Source organism: Buteo buteo, chromosome 23 (assembly GCF_964188355.1).
Source record: "Buteo buteo chromosome 23, bButBut1.hap1.1, whole genome shotgun sequence".
Taxonomy (NCBI): Eukaryota; Metazoa; Chordata; class Aves; order Accipitriformes; family Accipitridae; genus Buteo; species Buteo buteo.
In genome coordinates, this window is record NC_134193.1 from 19446779 (window position 1) to 19465566 (window position 18788).

At 44.8% G+C, this 18788-nt stretch overlaps 1 protein-coding gene across 2 annotated transcripts in view; it reads right to left on the reverse strand.

The window, feature by feature from the left end:
- The window catches only part of BRD3 (bromodomain containing 3), a 37808-nt gene extending 22886 nt beyond the window's left edge, over positions 1–14922 (reverse strand). For both annotated transcript variants that reach the window (XM_075055901.1, XM_075055900.1), the window contains exon 1: positions 14820–14922. The gene's annotated coding sequence lies outside the window, so the exon portion shown is untranslated. The remainder of the gene's footprint in view (positions 1–14819) is intronic.
- Between the last annotated feature and the right edge of the window lie 3866 nt (positions 14923–18788).

Consider the following 18788-nt stretch of genomic DNA (forward strand, 5'->3'; position numbering starts at 1 on the left):
CAAATGCTTTGGAAATGTCCAGAAGTGTATGACGTTGAATTCAGAGAGGCTGTGGCCCTGCCTGAGAAATCTACTAGTTGTCAGACCTCATTTATCAAATGACGAAAGTGAGAGGCATGACCATCTGACATCCCAACTTACCACACAAGTCATCCAACATGACACTTAGGTAGACTCACACACAAAAAACAAGCAAGCTTACACAAATTGTCCCATAACTACAAGCGGAATCAAAATACACAGCTCTGTCTAAGCACTTCAGCATCTACTGAAATTGTATTAGTATCGATAATTATTTAAACTATTAGGGAGCCCAGCTGTGAACCAGGACATCACTGTACAAGGTACCACACAAGCCTGCAACGAAGAATGCCAAAACCAGCCTTGGCACAGACATCATGTGCATCTTCTAGTGAAGGCCTAAGGCTGGACTTCCTTCAGCCTTGGAGTACTAACTTCTTAAATTTAAATTTTTAAATTACTATTTATCCTGTTCCTCAGACCTGTAATGTTCAAGTAACAGAAGTTGTTCTTGATTTTTCTGGCTGCAAGTGTATAGTTTTGATATTACAAATTTAAAGTACACCCTTTTGCCGTCATACATGAAGAGTGTACACTGCCTCCCACTTTGTGCATTTCTCCTCGTTCTTACTCATCCCAGTCTGAGGTGATAACTAAAAGCAAAACCCAAACCCTCAAATATATCTTGCTTCTCTGGAGTTTAAGTCTGTCCTTTTGTGCTAAGTTGCAACCACAGTGTGGCATCCAGCAAAGCTATGGGGTTTGGCACATCCCTCAGCCAAACCAGTCATCAAAAAGCTCAGCTAGGTTGGAAAGATTTATTTTTTTTAACTTTTCTTTCATTGAGTTGCTTGCATGGGTCAGTCAGTGGAGAGACAGTTGGCATGGAGAAAACATGTTAATAATTCCCTGTACTAGTAGAATAACATTTTATTCGGCTGATGCAGCCCACAGACTGTCTGCAGCAGTGGAGACTATTTTAAAAGAAGCTATAAAGCCCCATGAAATATGCACTGTGCCAGTAAGCCTGCTGCTTCAGCTAACGGTTCTGCCACTTCCTTTGGCAGTGCTGAACATTTAACGGATGGCTCGCTCCCTTGCTGCTGTTCGTGCAGTACAGGATGGTATTTGTTTTGATTACAAAATTAGAAGGTAGCAAGCTCTACGTTAGCATGTGAGCCCAACAACTCTTTTTTTTCTCTTGGTATAGTATTTCTGCACGGTTACTTGGACACTGATCAAAAACTGGCGCAATTCCAGCCCAGCCAGAAACAGCAACATAAATCTTCCCATCAGGGAAAATTATCAAGTTTAAGAGATGTTCCTTGACCTCATTCTTTATCTCCACATTATTATTTACATTACAGTAGCACATGGAGGCTGTGCAGAGATCAAGGTCCCTCAGTACTTAGCACTCTGCAGACACAGAGTAAGACCCTGTTCCTAACTCGAGGAGCTGGTGCTCACAACTCACGCTTCACACTGTGGTGAAGTGACCTGCTGGGGGCCACCCAGCGAGCCTACAGCAGAGCCGAGGGCAGAGCCCTGAACCCCAGCCAGTGCCTGGCCCCAGTTTTGTTAGCCAGCCCATCAGAGAAAGAGCACCTCTGAAGGAGTGCTGCTCACACAGGCGTGAAAGGCAGCGACTGAGCCTTTTTGAAAGTAGGATGGAGCCAGCAGCCAGAACCGCACTGAGACAGCAGGGCAGCTGGAGCAGGCGTCCTCACGCTGCTGCTCCAAGCCTTAGTCCCCCACATAGGCTCCTTGCAGCCACCAAAGCAGATGCTCAGTCCCTTTTTCCCCGACAGCAGCAATACCTGGAAGCTTGGTCAGATTTGCTACCATATGCTACTCCCCACCTCAGAGAAGCAGCAGGCCCATGATCACCTTGCCCAGACTGTCTTACAACTGCAGGAGAGGTTTAGTGCACTACTACTACACCTCAACACAACCTTAAAGTCAGGTAAGATTATTAATTGAGGGTTGTACCCACCATTTCATTCTATGGCTGTAGAAAGTAAGGGCTACACCACTACTCCTCCAGGTTCCTCAGAAGAAAACAAAGCTGGTGGATACCCTCCTTTTCCTCCTACTCTGCCTTCCTTTCCCTTCACAGCCCCATATCGGAATTGAACTTCAGGCAGCTTTCACTACCTACTAACTCCATGTCAGCAGGGATGTTCTCTTCAAACTCAAGGGATCTGTGATTTGAGACAAAGACTTGAGGACAGATGAGTTGCTCTATCAGCCAATGCTGCCTTGGCAGTCACACGCACGCTATACACAATATGCCACCCCCTCAAGACTTGGGGATGAAGCAGTTGCACTTGGCTTCACTGCAGGAAATGGGAATTTGGCTTGTGAGTGCCCCCATGGCACACTGCAGCTTTGCACTCTGAAAGTCCATTCAGCTGTCCTTGTCTCCCAAATCTTTAATTCCACATAGCAGAGATTTGCTTTTCATGCCTATTATTTTGAGCACAGCCCCAATAACATCCTGAGACTGGAAGATGCAACTGTGTCCTTAACTTACCTCTGCATGAGGGAGGGAAAAAGATCACAGAAGATTAAGTCAGTTCCTTGACTTTTGACTTGTTTAATTTAATGCCCATCAGATTATGCAGATGGATTTCCCACCCTTGGTCTCTCCTTGGCTATTATAAGAGCAGGTGTTTCCTCAGTAAGGTGCCTGTGGGCTCCTAACCAGTAGATAAGAATCAGCCAGAAGTAACTGGTAATTTCAAGGGCCTTCAGTTCTGGTACATACTCAGTGCTCCCTGCAAATCATGCTGCTTTAAGATGTCTCACATCATGCCTTCAAACTCAGGGGTACCCAAAAGTCACTTTATCTTGGCTATGAAAGCACTGGGGACTTTTATAAGCACTATTCTAGGCACCCCAAATAAAATGATGGTCTTTCTGATAATCACAGGCTAGAGTATTTGTCTCCACCAAGTTGCTAACACCACAGGAAGCACCTTCTGATCAAGTCTGAGCAAGAATTTAGATGCATGTCACATACCTCCTGCAACACACAAATCATATGGGCCTCAACTGCTAAAAGCTGTAGTTTCAAGTGCAGGGAGTGATGTTTCACACTATAACAAGTTCATTCTCATAGCTTTGAACTTCCTTTTGAGAACAGTTTAAGTAATCAGCCTCAGTAATGGATTAGGTATGGCTGATCTTGTTTTGGATTGTGGAGGACAGAATGACCTCTGGACATTTCTTCCAGCCCTACTTTTTATGGTCCTCTGAAAACAAGCAGGCAAATTTTAACTCAGACATATGTTGGTTTTGTGCAAGCTCTTGAGTTACACACAGTTTTGTTAACAAAGTTTGCTGGTTTTGGCTGGGGTAGAGTTAATTTTCTTGATAGTAGCTAGCACAGGCTATGTTTTGGATTTGTGCTGAAAACAGTGTTGGTAATACAGGGATGTTTTTGTTATTGCTGAGCAGTGCTCACACAGAGTCAAGGCCTTTTCTGCTTCTCACCCCACCCACCAGCGAGCAGGCTGGGGGGGCGCACAAGAAGGTGGGAGAGGACACAGCTGGGACAGCCGACCCCAACTGACCCAAGGGATATTCCATACCATATGACATCATGCTCAGCATATAAAGCTGGGGGAAGAATAAGGAAGGGGGGGACATTCTGAGTGATGGCGTTTGTCTTCCCAAGTCACCTTTACACATGATGCAGCCCTGCTTTCCTGGGGATGGCTGAACACCTGCCTGCCGATGGGAAGCGGTGAACGGATTCCTTGTTTTGCTTTGCTTGTGTGCACAGCTTTTGCTTTACCTATTAAACTGTCTTTATCTCAACCCACAAGTTTTCTCACTTTCACTCTTCTGATTCTCTCCCCCATCCCACTGGGGGGACTGTGGCTGTGTGGGGCTTAGTGGCCAGCTGGGGTTAAACTATGACACAAGGCTACAGGAAGAAGGAAAAGTGTGAGTGGTAATCCAACTCTCTGTTGGATTCCTGACTGGAGGAGTTCAGTCAGCTTTCAGACCTGACTCTCCAGTAAGGATTGGACTGAGATTTCAGAAATAAATTGAACTGCACTTGCAAAAAATCTTCCAGAAAGTATTTCAGCAAATTAACTGCGTGACCTATAATGAAAATGTTAACAAACACTTAGTTGTAGCAGTGGAAATAAGCATCTACAAACAGGTTTCAGAGTACAGAAAGCAGCTGGTGGCTTGCATATCAACACTGGGAAGGCAGAGTCAAATCAACAGGATGGGAATGGGTAGTTGCTTCACAGGAAAATGCTAGTGGTTGTGCCTCTCACAAAGAGATACACCAATTACATCTTTATGGCAATGGAAAAAAAAAAGTGTTGGGCTGTTTCAGCCTTCATTTTCATAATAGAGATTTGGCACAGAAAGTAAAGTGTTTGGGATAATCACATGCCTGGGCAGAGTCTGCTCGTGCCATTTCTTCCTAGAGCGGAAAGGTGGAGATGCAATGAAATTACCTTGCATGACCCACAGGATTGAACCCACACCACCTCATAATCAGAGGAAGAGCCAGAGAGGAGCCAGACAGCAGGCAGTCAAGGTTTACAGAGGAAGAAGAGAAGGTGAATCTGCTTCAGAGCATATGCTCTCTCTTATCTAGTGCACTGCAACACATTGAATGCTTATTTGGCAATTTCTAGCACTTGTAGGGGTTACTGCAGTCCCACAAAAGCCCATGTGCAGCAGAAGCCCTGCAGCCTTGGACATTAGGCAAAAAGGAAGCGCTGGGAAGGTGCTGGCACATGGCCACATACCATACAAGCTCCCAACATGTCAGGAGCAGGATGGGGGGGCGGGGGACCTAGGGGAGGCAGGAACATGGCTGAAGGCGCATTGGAAGTATGGTGTAAACCACAACACAGACAGCAACTCAGTCCTCCTCTGTGATTCAGTAACCACTTCAAGCCCCATCCTGCAAAGTGCTAAGCAACCTTCCCCTCTCGGTAAGCTGCACAGTTTCTGTGGCTCAGTGCCTCTCCACAGAGGGTTTTGCAGACTTATCACCTACAAGATACAACTAATTGGTCAATCAAGATAAACCTCTTTCTAAGGAAGGTTTAGGCAAAGACATAAACAAACTCAAGCTCTCCGCACTTTTTGGCCCCCCTACCTGGGTCAAACCCTGCTCTAGCTGTCTATTAGGGAGAGATAAAATGACAAGGGAGGTTAAGTGCTAGGTATCTGGGGCTGGAGAGTCTATTCAGACTTATCAAATTTGTGGGTGCTCCCATTGTTGCAGTTACAATAGCTATGATAGCTGATCTAATCAATGCTAGCCAGCCCTGAAGATACATCCTCTCACTGCAGTATTGCTGCAGAATGTGATCCCAGCTAGAGAATTCCCATTGTACAAGCATAAGGTGTGCAAGAGCATGGAGATATTGTTCTCTTTCATCATGTTTCCTAAACCACCACAAAAATAAATTGCAGGCTAGTCAAGAAAAGGAATCTCCATGTTTACAAGAAAGTTGGGCAAGGGGGAAAAGGTTTGATGATCCTCAATTCAAACCTTGCTGATGGGCATAGCAAAAGACTCTACAGGCTTGGGTACAACTTCTTCAGACTGGCCAATTCCACAAATTCAGAACTGGCACAAATGCTGTCTGCTGGATGCCGCCTTTGTTATTCCACCTCTCAATGTTTCTGGTATCATTATCACTTGAACTTCACAGATGGACAGAATCTACTGTTCCACCTCAACTCACCCTTGCTTGTGCATTCAAATCCATACTTCAAGACCAATCAGAGCTACAAATCCATTTGCTCACTTGGGTTTGAACTGCAGTCACCCTTTATTAGCATCCTACATGTCAGTATCCCAACTGCTCTGTAAGTGGGAGACTGAAACTGTGACAGCCTGATGTTCTCACAGGCTCAGTGGCAGGGGATCTTTGGATTTCTTGCCCAGCCATCAGGCAATGCTGCCACAGCACACAAGGAGCATAGAAGGAAAATGTCACTTGCTGAGAGCTGCTAAGAAGAAACCATGCATCTAAAAGTCCAGGAGCAACAGGTCTGCCCCAGACACACCACCAAAGTGACAAGCAAGCAGGCTGAAGCTGTTGATCATTTTAGTACTGGATGATGATGCTGAACAGTCTTAACCCAATACTCATTGGCTTCAGCAGAAGTCAGCCTAGGGTCCCTTTTGCTTACTTTCCTTCAGGAAGCAAAATTAGTGGAAAAAAACAGATACAAATACTACTGAGCAGATAAACTGGAAGAGGAAACAGGCAGCTAACCTACACCCTCTGGGAGAAAGCAAAACATAGAGAAACTCAGGAAAAGAAAGGAAGAATGAATAGAGTGAGGAGATAGAAGTTAAAGTTTCCCATTTCATCCAATTTGAAAATGTGATTGACATCAGGCTGCTGTTAAATGCTGCATCATACAGATCCACTCTACTTTTACAGACTAGAGCAGGGGGAGAGAAGCCCTTGTGTGGTTCATCCAGGTTTGGTCACCATTATTGTTGCCATGCAGCAACACACAGAAAGGACCACCACACACCAGACACTGTATGAAGACAGTACACATTGCAGGAGACTCCAGCCTCTGCTCGTGACCAGACATTGCAAGTGGGATGGGGAGATGGAATAGAAGCTGGAGACTGACTGATTGCTAGGGCAATTAATTGACAGGTTAAACACCTCAACTTAACCATGTTTCATCAGGATGTGCCTAGACACCAACTGCACTACAACCAAGAGGCTCCACTGCCCTGACCAAGCACAATGCAGTGTGCACAGAGTCTCTGCTCTATGAGTGAGCAGCCTAGACAGGCCAGGGAAGAGGCACAAATTGGCAAGATATAATGGTCTTAAAAAGGAAAACTAAAAATAAACAAATCACAGTGCAGGTCAGTACCACAACCCACCTCCTTCAAGGCTCTGTCTCCTAATTCCCCTCTGTTCATCTATTACATTACAGCCTACCTTCTCCAAAGCATGACTTACTCAACACATGATACTACTGCTGATTCATCCTGTGACTCCAGAAATCAATTTTGCCAATTTCAGGTCAGCAAACCATATTTCAGTTAAATTATTTTCAAACAAACAAACAAACAAAACCAAACAAACAAAAAAACAACCAAAAAAAGCCATACTCTGGCACTGAGCCGAGTTTCAGATGAGACGTGCATAACAGAAGCATTTAGGTATACCCATTAAAGCATAACGTGGCAACACCCGCACAGGCTTCAGAACTCCTAATGGGATTATTGTACATCTACACCCTCACAGCATTCTCTTTTTCTGCTTTTTAAAGGATATGATCTGCAAAGTTAAATATTTCTGTTCTGAAAAAGAGTCTGCCCTTCCCCTTTTTAATCAGCATATGGTGCTCTGTTGTATGTTTACAGTGTAAGAAAAAAACCTCAAACTTACTCAGTTTGATTCAGCATATAGTGAATAAATTACACAGTCTTTCCACAACAGGTTTTGTCATGATTGTTTCTTTTTCTGCAGTTTGATTTCCAAAACGAGAGATTATTGGCCAGAAAGCATTTTGAAGAAAAGGCAAAAAACAAAAACAAAAAAACAACAGCTCGAATACTTCCCTGCTGGGCAGAGCATCTCCAAGCTTCTGCTATACCTGCAAAGAATTACAAAAAAAACCAGCTACAAAACAGGATGCTGACACTTCAGCTCAGTTCTTGACACCCCATGCTGTAGGCTTCTCAGTTTCCCACTTGTAAAATGGGGATATATTTCCACTACCATCTACAATTAAAGTCATTAGTCTTTTCCCATGCATATATACATTAATTCCTTCTCACTGTTATGGTTATACTAAATTTTAAGGAAAAAAAGCAAACACACAGAGGAACCTACATTTACAAGGTGTTCAAATACCATAACTTAGGTTTCTGGAAACACTTAACTGTTCTTTACTAAGTACAATGCTAATTGTCATTTGAAGAAAGTGCAAAGCTAAAACTGCCATCTGCTTTATCCCTTTCCCCATACTGCAGAGCTCTCTAAACACGTTTCTAAAAGATAAACCACAACACCCAAGAGGTCCTTCTTGACACCTGTTAGGGAGGGGGGTTTAGATACAGCCGAATTCCAATTCCAACTGAATCTAAGAGGCTACATGTAACAGGAAGATTACCTCCTCTTAAGGAAACTAAGTACAAAAAGTATTCTGAGCAAAGTATAAAATACAGAGCCCTTGCAAATAGCATTCAGTTCCTATGTATTACCTATTTAAAGGATTGTTTTCTGCTCTGTGTACCTAATAACCTATGCTGCAATTCTCCTTTACATCACCAGTACTGCATGGCCATATATCAGCATTATTAATATAAGTTACAAGTCCTACAGATGTTAACCTTACCAGAAGCTCCATGCGAACATCAACAGAGAAGACAGACTTCTAATAAACACACACAGATCTGTACGTTAGTTAGAAGCATTTCACAGTAAGCAGCAGAACCATCAAAGTGATTCATTAGAGAAAATACCTTCCTTCATCAACAGACCACCCTTGTGCACTTGTGCTCCAACACTTTCTCCTACTTAATTTTTAAATTTATTTTTATACATTAAAATGATTAAAGTTACTATTTTGAAAAAGAACAGATTTGGTTTAGGACAAAAAGCATTACAAGTGTAGTAAGAACGAATGTGCTGCTACTGGTTTAAATCATGCTCTGAGTTTACAGCTACAGCACTGCAACTTTCCCATGCAAAGTCTACCTAAATCAATATATGACAATCAAGTCAGTTTAAGGGGATGAACAATGAAATGAAAGTGATTGAATTACCATGACATAAATATACTACTTGTTAGCTGAGCCACAGTAACGTTATACTTGGTAATGGGGCAGAGTAAGTACACCCACCCACCCACCAAGTCAATTATTGCAGCTTAGCTGACAGAGAAGCAGTAACTTATGCTGCGGTAGCCCTCCCATTTATGACCACCACTCATCCCCCATGTTCCCCTAAACAGGGTGCACCAACTTAAATTTGTTTGGGAACAGATGAAGTTAAGTGCCTTGTCTTTGAACAAGCATGTTGTCCTAGAATAACTCTATGTGTTATCTTAAAGCAAACATAACCAAACAAGCGCAAAAGTCTGTACGTGGTCTACTATTTCAGATGAAAAGTGCCTTGCTGATTTTGCTAAGGTTGGGTAGGTCCATAAATTTGCTCAGCTATGCATGGAAGTTGCAGGTCAGCTAAGGTGTGAATAAACTGTGATAGCTAAGCTGCCATCACTCCCTGAGAGCATCAGCACAGTTTCCACTGCCTGAGTTTATGCATCTGATTTGAACACCCAAACAGTCTGTGAGAAAGGGAAAAATTTGGATCTTAGAGTCTATTACCCCTCCCTACGCAGGGAAGAGAGGCTGCTAATTTGGGGGAAGAGGGGAAGGTGCTCGCTACTGCCTAACACACCCAAGGGAGGAAGGTGGTCTGCCTCTGCATACCCAGAGGAACACTGCTCTGTCCACAGACTGCTCGGGACGGACAGACAGACAGGCTCCTAACAGGAGGAGCTAAGCTTCCCCACGCATAGCTCCTGCTGTGAGCACCCACGGCTTAGCTTCCTGCACAGTGAGAACAGACAAGCCCTCAACCTCTCTTAAAGCTCCTGCATATGGATGAAGTTCAAGTCAAAGGAAGTACGACCGCAACAGTGTGGACACAAGTATCCCAATTTATTCCCACGTGGCTTATTCCTGTCCAGGAAAGGAACACACTTTCAGCACACCAGCCGATGCATAGTACACACACTCAAGACAAGTGTTCACTCCAGCAGAAACTTGGGGAAGCATACCCTCTTTCATGTGGCACCTTGAAGAGCTGCACTTTAACACTATTTCACAGATCCTAAACAAAACTGTAGCACCAACACAAAAGTTGCAAAATGGCAATGCTTTCCATTAAGGAACAGCATTCTCCATTATACCCACACACAATTCTTGCACATACAGTACAGAACACACACATGTGCTCAGCGTATCAGTTTCACTACAGCCCACGGCACAGACAGTTCCTAAACCAGCCTTGGTAAGCAAAAAGGCTGCCATGTCCTACATCCGCTCCCAGAAAAATAACACAGTACCGCAAACTCCGCACTTGCTTATAGCCAAACCTATTGACCAGTGCAGGTTTAGGAAACAGATTTCTCTCAGCATGGCCATATTGGTGGGTTGCAAGAAAGTGAGATCCCCAGCCAGGCTCCCTCCGTAATGTTACACAAGTTGAGCAGTTGAAAAGACAGAGTTACACAAAGAGAAACATGCCTTTCCTTCAATACAGGTTGGGTTTGGTTACGACAGGCAAGTCAGTCACACGAAGTGCATCTCTGCTGGTATACCTATGTCAGTGCATGAAGTCCTCTGCAAGGATATCAGCACGGCTGTATCCATAAAGTGCTCCAGGTGTAAACTTCAAGAGTGCAACAGCTCTCAAGGCCAGGAAGGAAAATTGCAATCCTTTCCTTTCTCTACCTCTCTCTTTTTAAAGGAGAGAGAGGATCAAACAGGATTATTCCCAAAGCAGACTGATGTCGATCAGAACTGAGTCTGAATCTCAAAGTTTGAAGCTAAATGGAATCAGTTTGGCCAGGGCATTTTGTTCCAGATTGGTCCCCCATGCATAGAAATTTCACCTCAGATTGTCTTTGCCACACCTGTTGCATTGCTGGTGGAGAGGAGAACGTTGAGCCCTGGTCCCAGCAACAGAGTGAGACAAATCTTCTCCTCTGTCCAGGTTATCCATATTGCTGAAATACTTCCAGGCATGATGGTGTCCTCTTATCAGACTCAAGCTGGAAAGAGACTGAGGCCTGGAAAGACGCTAAAGGAATCCAAAATAGAGGCGAGTGTTTCTTCAGCTGGTATCTTAACAGGAAGAATGGGAGAAGGAATAAGGACTAGTAGAAAAAGCAGCACATTATGATGAATTTCCACACTGCTCTCCGGAAGAATTTAAATCCTTCCAATTGTGGCTTTAGCAACAAGTGGGTTAAAGAGTTACTGTGCCCCAAAGAAAGTTGTTCACCTCCAACAAGCACTAATGATTGACAAAAACACACTAATGTCACAGTAAAATACCGTGGAATGAAAAGCTCAAGATGCACACATCCTTCCAAAATGTCCTGACAGCTCACTGAGCAGCATAGCAAACAATGGCTCCCTCCTAATTCCCAGAACTCTATTGCTTACAACGGTGTTCTAGGCTATTACTGGAGAATAATGTGGCAATTTAAAAAGAAAAAAAACCCAACAAAACAAAAACAACACACACAACAAAACAAAACATACGGTTCATGGTAATGATTGGGAAACCCACTGCGGATTAATGAATTTTGCAAATTAGCAAAGCAGGAGCAACCAGGATTAAAGAGAAACAATCAACAACACTGAGATGCAAAACACTCTTTGTTCATTTATTTAGCAAAGTGTCGTTCTGTGTGTGCTGAAAGCACCTGATAGCTTACCAAAGTAGACAGAGAGTAATATATTTTGTAAAAGTAATTAAGCCTTTGAAACATGAGACCTCACTACATCACTCAGCTGCTGCTGAGGAGAGGGATTTGACTCCCGAGTTGTTTGTGCTGTCAACGAGAGCGATCAGGCTCCCAGATTACGCCAGGGAAAAGGAGCGAGATTCTAGGAGTGCAGCAAGGCTTGGCTGTAAACCCACAACCCACTGCACAAGTGCTCCCTCTCCCCCCAAAAGTTAAGAGGTAAATACTGAACGGCATCTTTCAGAACTTGTACCAATTAAAAAGTGTGTCTGTAAAAACTATGGGAAGCCCCAGCCTTCACCAAGGCAAACTGCTTTATCTGTTTGCGCTGCCTTCAGCTCACTGAGGCTCATGGGGGAAGAGACTCTCAGGTCAGGCAGGCTGGATCCCCGGACCGCAAATATGGTTTGTGGATACCAAGAACCTCCATTAGACTCCCCACCATCTTAGGAGATGACTGAAGGATAAAGTTTTAAACACATAGTTCTTAACTCAGGAAAGAAGCATTTTTCAATACTATTAAGAACTGTGATTTAAGTCATTGTACCCAGTGCAGTTACAACAGTGCAAAGAAACAACCAGCTACGAAGGCTACTGAAATACTTCCATTTGCAGACACTAACAAAACCAGCCACCTTTACAGACTGATAGTGAAAGAACACTGCTGCCTAGCATGCTTACTGAGATGGAACATCAGCCTTCTTCAATACGCTTTTCTTCCAAATATTTTTTAAATTACGAGAACTAAAGTTTCTGAAAGCACCTCAGTGCTTAAATGACAGAAGTTTTATTTCCACAAGCGACAGAGCCTAGTTTTTATTTGAAGATAACGGAACTAACACTCCTAAGTCAGTTTTGAGAACAAACCTCAGACACTTTACATTGCACACGCATTCTTTCTTAATTTAAACTCTGCATGCATAGGTCACTAAAACTAAAAAGCCTTTCATTGGAATAGCTACTGTCTCAGCTCTGAGCACTATACAGGCAGTGAGTACAGAAGACAATATTGCAATCAAGCTTATGCTGAACATTGAATAAGACTGCTACCCTTTGCCCAACCCTTTTATTAAGCATTGTCTCAAAGCACTAAATACATGCATGAGTGAATATTTTTAACCAGTGTGGACTAAAGAGAAAGAAATAAACAATCTTAGCATTTATTCTTTCCGAAAAAGAAGGCTTTGAGGTCAGGAGTTACTCTGTTGCAGCAGGAGCCTCCCAGCATATTATTAAAAACTCCGCAAACTTCGGTGCTAACAAAACAAGACACACTCTGCTAGTGCTGTGATCTGCAGATTAGGAGGCAGGACTTCGCATTTACAGTACACTCAAGCGGTTGGGTAGTTGTAAGCAATACAGATCAGTTTTTTTCGCTTGTAAAGCAACCAGACTGCTTTGGGGATTTCTTGTTTTATTGATGCATATTTATTCTGCACTTCTCACCCATATACTGCAGCACATATGGTAGTCACCAAGTCCTCTCTAATACCTTATCACTGTGTGAATTAAAGACAAGAGTTTCAGCTTTAAACCTAAATTTCCAGTTTAATTTAGAGACACCCCCTCATCACACTCACATATACTGAACACATTAAAAATATTAACAAGCGTATTAAAAAAAACACTTCTCTATTCCCAGCAAGGAACAGCAGGTGTGCTTTGCTAATTGTGTTACCCCCAACCTACTATTTACTAGTGTCAGGGAACTTAAGATGTTAAAAAAAATAAAAAAATAAAAAAAAGCATAAATGTTTGAAGTATTAGTGAAGCCATCATATTTGCTTATCCAAAAAAGTTTATTTTAGTAACTTTTGATTCCTGAAGACATCAACAGAAAGGTATATCCACACCACAGAATTGTCACAGAACACTCAGCGTGAACCTTACAGAATGCATGCTCCACGTTGTCAAAAGTCATTTCTGTAGGAAACACATTCCCTATTAACACCCTGCAAGACTGAACCACGTAGCTTAAAGACGTGCACAGATCTGCGACCTGAACACTACAGCTTTGTTTGAAAGTGAAACCAAGCAGGCTACAAATAATGCTCTATCCCCAGGGAGGTGCAAAAACCAAACAAGTAGTATAAACGGAGGAAAAGTACGGCTGGGTTTTGAAGTTCTACATTTTATTATCGGTAGCATTATTTATAGCGTGACACTTCTATATATAAATCTGTGAGCTGCGTTTCTTTTTACACCTATAAATCATATCAAGTTTAGGCAACGAACCCTCGGTTTCCGTTTATTTACAAAAGTTCGGTAAACACCAGATATTTACACGAGCGAAGAAGCCGTATATACACACATATACACAAACGGACGCATGCGGACACGGACAACACACGAAACGCGCACTTTTCAGCGCATCATATGCAGCCTGCTCAGACCTTTTTCCAGCTCACAAGCCAGCGACCCGGGCGGCGGCGGGGGCAGAGGGAAATGGCCGGGAAGAGCCCGGCGCTCGCCCAGGGCGAGGGGCCGCCGCCGAGCCCCGCTCCGCGCCCCGAGCCCCGCTCCGCGCCCCGAGCGCGGCCGCTCGCCGCCGGAGCCGGGGAGCCGCGCATCGGCGGGAGCGGGGGCTTGCTGCTGCCTAGCACACACCCCCCCACCCCGCTCTTTTTTTTTTTTTCTTTTTTTTTGCCCCCCCCCTTTTTTCTTTCTTTTTTTTAATTTTTAAGGGCGTCTGCAGCCCTCCTTTTCCTCGCCCCTAATTTTCCCCTTCAAAAGATGGCGGGCAGAGAGAGCGAGCGAGGGAAAGCGAGCGAGAGAGGGGAAAGAAGAAGAAAAACAAAACCAAAAAAAAAAAGGAAAGAAAGAAAACCCCTCCTGCGTGGGGGAGCGGGGCTCGGCGGGGCCGGGGCTGCGCCCGTCCGGGGCGTCTTCGGGCGCTCGGCGAGAAGGGGAGGGGGGAGCAGAAGATGGAGAAGAAGCGGCAGAAGAAGAAGAAGAAGAAAAGGGTGGGCAGGAGCGGCGGGGCCGGGAGGAAATCAATGGCCAGGCTGCAGCCAGCCCCGCCGCGCTTTGTTGCATTGTCGCGGCGCACAAAGGCTGCGGGGCCGCGGGGAGCGACGCGGGGCTCTCGCAAGAAGAAGGAGCAGAAGAAGAGAGGAGGGGAAAAAAAAAAAAAAAAAGAAAAAAAAATCAGCATTGGCCTTTCCCAAGTGGGTTTTGCTTTCCTCCCCCTTCTTCCCCGGCCCCCCCTCCCTCCAGAATCCATGGCCCAGTGCTAGCAACGCACACCCAAGCATCTAACAAATAAAGGGAAAGATTAAATAGATTACTTTGCCCCGGCAGCTCCAGCAACGTTTGCCTTATAGTCCCTCCAGTTGCTCTTCTTTTTATCCTCGGCAAGGCAGTATAATAGATGCGCTACAGCGCCCAAGAGCTCATGCGCCGGGGCGCAAGGCCATGTGGGGACGGTAGTCCCGGGCCGGGCCGGGGGAGAGGCGGCCGCTGGCCCCCGGACTACAAGTCCCAGAAGCCAGCAGGCTTCCCCCCCCTCCCCGGCTCCCCGCTCCCTCCCCGGACCGGCGGGCAGGGGAGAGAAACGGCAGGGGTGATGCCCCGGTCAGCGGGCGGCGGGGGCGGGTAAAGACGCTCCCCCTGGTGGGGAAAAAGCCTCGCTTGGTTTCGGGGGGGGGGACAGCGATAGAAACCCGCCGGGAGGTGGTGGTTGGCGGGTCCCCCCCGAGCAGATATTGCCGGGGAAGATCCCGGCTTCCCCCTCCGCCCGCCGTCGCGCCTCTCGGGCTCTAGAGGTACAACAAGAACCCTTAAAAGTGCAACTGGGGAGGTGCGGGTCCCCCTCAGCTCCGCGGCTGAAACCCACGCAGGGTCACGCGTGCTGCGGGAGACCGAGTTTTAAATCACAACTGCGGGAGCTGGCTTGCTCTCCCCCCCTCTTTTTTTTTAAATCGCGGTTTGCATTGGGTAATGCGCTCTCACATTTATTACGCAACAACTAATACGAGCTGCAATAAAAATAGAACGCCGCCAATGCAAGCTGTAGTAGTAAGTGGCAAAAAAAAATCCATCAAGAAAACCCACAACCTAATGTAGTTTGCACTGGTTAGTGCATTTCATAATATCCTCAACTGCCGAAAACAACAAAAATTAATCTATAGAGTATGAATTTTACAAACACACCCACCATAAGAGCATCCACAAACACGAGCACTGTCACAAACACTTCCAAATGCCTATACCCTGAAGCAAATGTACAAATGCAAACAGGAGTTAAAACAACAAAAAAAGATTGTTACAACTCCAAATATGATTCAATTGCTGCAGCACAAAAAGAAAAAAAAAATTAGAACTGTTGGAAAATAAACGAGTCCAGAGGAAACATTTGAGCACCAACATAAAATGAGAAGTAGTTACAGGATTTCTCTGTGGACACATATGCCAGCAGAGGCTGCCACCCTGCCTGTTACAGACAGCCACGCGGTGATGCCAATTAATAAGTCAGTTTATTGTAACTGTAAGGTGAAGGCAGTTTTACTGCAAGACCTTATTTCCAGATTAGCTTTTGAAAAACGTGACCAATGGGACCAAAATTTCTCAGGAGGTACAATATAATCAGAAAGATTAGGTTTTGTACAGGCAAGAGGACAGATGCTTGGGAAAATTCCACCTAGCCAGGCTTGCGCCTGCCTCAGGATGAAACCAAAGTTGTGCATATGCCCTAGTCAAACCCAAGATAAAGTGCTTCTTTGCAACTCAACTTCAAGGCTTGTGCGAATTCAGGAACTAGAAACTCGCTCACAGCTGTACCACTCTTGGACGTACTTACTTTGTAAGGCAGCATTTGAAGTTGCATCTGCATCTACAGCCAAAACCCACACTTAGTCAGTGCGTGACTTGGGCTTCCTTCCTGCAACTCAACCTTTTTGACTTGACCATCAGGTACCCGAAAGCCACTCTCCACACCCAGAGCACATGGTCTCTGCGGGAACATGGAGCACGCAAGCAGTAAGAAAAAGGTACATTCTGGGTATTCTTAAGGAGAAGAGCCACACTTCGCAAGCTGGTGTTCACTAAACCTGCCCCGCGTCTGGTTGTCATATGTTCCACATTGCCGGACTGTGCGAGGAAATCCCTTTGAAACACCACCTGAGCTCTGCCCTGCCTACAAGTGTCCTTGGATACCAGATATCGGGGGTGTAGAGGATTGGATTTTGAGCACTGGGCACTTTTTACCATCATTCCGCTGTATTCCCATGTTCAAGACAATTCTAAAAGAGTACACTTGTCAAAGCATTTGACAGCTGAAGAGTACCAGGTCAGTTCTTTTGAACGCACTGTCCAGCTCCAGTACATGCCAGATCCACATGGATAAGCAGGGTATAAATTTATGAATGCCGTAACATACACAGATACCAAATCATGAGCATGACCAAAGAGCCCCTAAATGAAAACTGCTGCTGCTCTAGGCATGGGGGCTGGGAAAAGTTGGCAGGCCGAAGCTTTCCAAGGGAGGCGGCAGGGAGTAATCAGCTGAGTATTCATTATGAGCACTTGGGAAAATGTATGCCTTTGACTCTAAAGACTCATTTTCAGCTGAACCATAATCTGAAAGTTTGATTTTTAAATGCATTTATATTTTAGTTTGAGACAAACTCCTGCAACAAAAAAGTGTGTTGGCTGAAATGTAAGACTTGGCAGACCTCTAAGCAACTGAACAGGGGGGGTCTCATAATGCACAGTGTCCAGCAACCTCAGTAACATGCAGAGAGCGCAAGAGGAGGGCTGAGCAAAATGGGGGAGTGCAGGCAAAAAGGCAGAGACAAGAGAAGCGAGGAGGGTCCCTGTGAAAGCATAAAGCCCTTCAAGGTGGCAGGGCAGAGTCACCTCACAGTGAATATGCACAAGTTAAAAATTGGAGTTTGATCCTCACTGCAAATCCACTTTCAAGAGCAGCTTGGCAATGGAGGGTGCAACAAAACTGCAACCCAAAAGCAGTCTCCAACTACACCTTTACTTCCTTATCTCACCCGGGGTGGGTGTAAGACAGTTTCATCCCAAATTGTTACCTTCATTATGCATCAGGCTGAGCAGGCAAAACAATTCACGTGGGAAACTGTCCCCAGAGATTTCACCAGTATCAGCTTTCAACCTGGAACATACCAGTCACTCACACACCTACTTGTAGGTCTGCAAACTTGCACTCAAAGAATCCAGCTGCAACCTCCAAGGGATTAGGAAAGCAAACATATTCTAGGGATCCTTAAAGCTGCCTTTATGCAAAGCAGTGAGTTTAGATAATGGTTTAGCCAAAGAGGCGCAGGCTGACTCAGTTTGAATAAGCCCCATAGGAGGTACAGTGAAATCAAATCAGAACGATTCAAGCACAAGTTACATAGCCCAAAGTAAAAGCACTTAGACTGAGGAAAAGATAGTTGTGATCTTTAAATGAATTTCTGAACTGATTTTGTCATATTAGTTTCACACACAAGATGTAGCAGTCGCCTGTTCTGGGATGCCTTAACGCCAGCTTGTCCATAAAACGCAAGGCTACAGCAGTAGCTTTTTCCTTCCTCCTTCCCAAGCTCAGAGGAGCATCCTAGATTCACCCAAAGCCTTCTGATTAGTCTCTGTGGTCTCTTACCTTGCACCTCCAGTTACCAATTAGTACCTTGTTAACTAACACCTGCAGTGTATTTATTCCTTGCCATTACGCTACTTTTAACCCTTAATGCACAGTGGTACATACATCCTTCTAGGAAGATTTGTGCATAGGCTTTGAGAAGAAAAAACTTACTTATGCAAAACCAGAGCAGTTTTCAGGGCTGTTAAACACTGATACTTTTTGCTTCTATGCTCTTGGTGTCCAGGGTAGGACTTGAGCCTTTTGAAAACAAGGGTGGATGGAAGCAGAAAAAGGAGATACTTGTCTCTGTGGGACCAATGAGTTTTGTGAGAACTGGCCACTCTCAGTGCCTTGCATGACTGTACCCAATAGTATTTAATAGTAATCAGGGACTGTGGGGAACACTAACCCAGAGCACCAATTTTTCTGACCTTTGCTATAGGTACTAACTCTAAGCTTCTGATTCTTTACCTCACCATTCAGTGCCTGTCCCACCATCAAAACCATAGTTCCCCGTTGCAAGGGAGCTCTTTTTTAGTATTTGTACTTGGGAATTACCAAGGGATTACAAGTTGAGAAGGCTACTGAAGGGGTATGAATAGTGCACCACCAGTGCATTCTGACCTCCATCTCTGGGCACATCTGTAGGCATGCTGGACAT